Raw genomic sequence first — 526 nt, forward strand, 5'->3', positions numbered from 1 at the left:
CTTGGGTAGTTGCGCGTTATAAGCGGAAGAAATAAATAGCGAAATGAACGAGAACTTTCAGCTGATGCACTGCAGATCCTAGTATACTTTATGAAAGTTGAGAAGTTATCCAGGCCAAAAATGGCCAAGAAATACTGAGTCGCTGCGCGACCTGTGCGCACAGACCAAGAAGCCTCAAATCTGCTGAGATGTTTCAATCGTTCAGGGACTCCTGGAAGCTTCTTAATCAAAGCCAATGAAAGTTTCATAGCAATTTGTTGCAGCTCTCAAATCGGTTGAATTGACACAATGAGCATCAAGGGATTGTGCGCTTCCGAACGGGCTCTGCGCGTGTTCGCAACTTGTGGGACATCACTATGTTAATTACAACGGTGTTTACATTACCAACAATGTTTATCGGGCGAATTACAGTAACGTATGCCGCCGAAAACATGAGTTCTACTATAGAGGAAAATGTTGGTAGCTCAGGTATCGTAGATGGTGGTCGTTGGCTTGTTCGCTGAGCTGGGCAATTTGATTGCAAACG

Source organism: Opisthorchis viverrini (genome assembly GCF_000715545.1).
Source record: "Opisthorchis viverrini unplaced genomic scaffold opera_v5_54, whole genome shotgun sequence".
NCBI lineage: Eukaryota > Metazoa > Platyhelminthes > Trematoda > Opisthorchiida > Opisthorchiidae > Opisthorchis > Opisthorchis viverrini.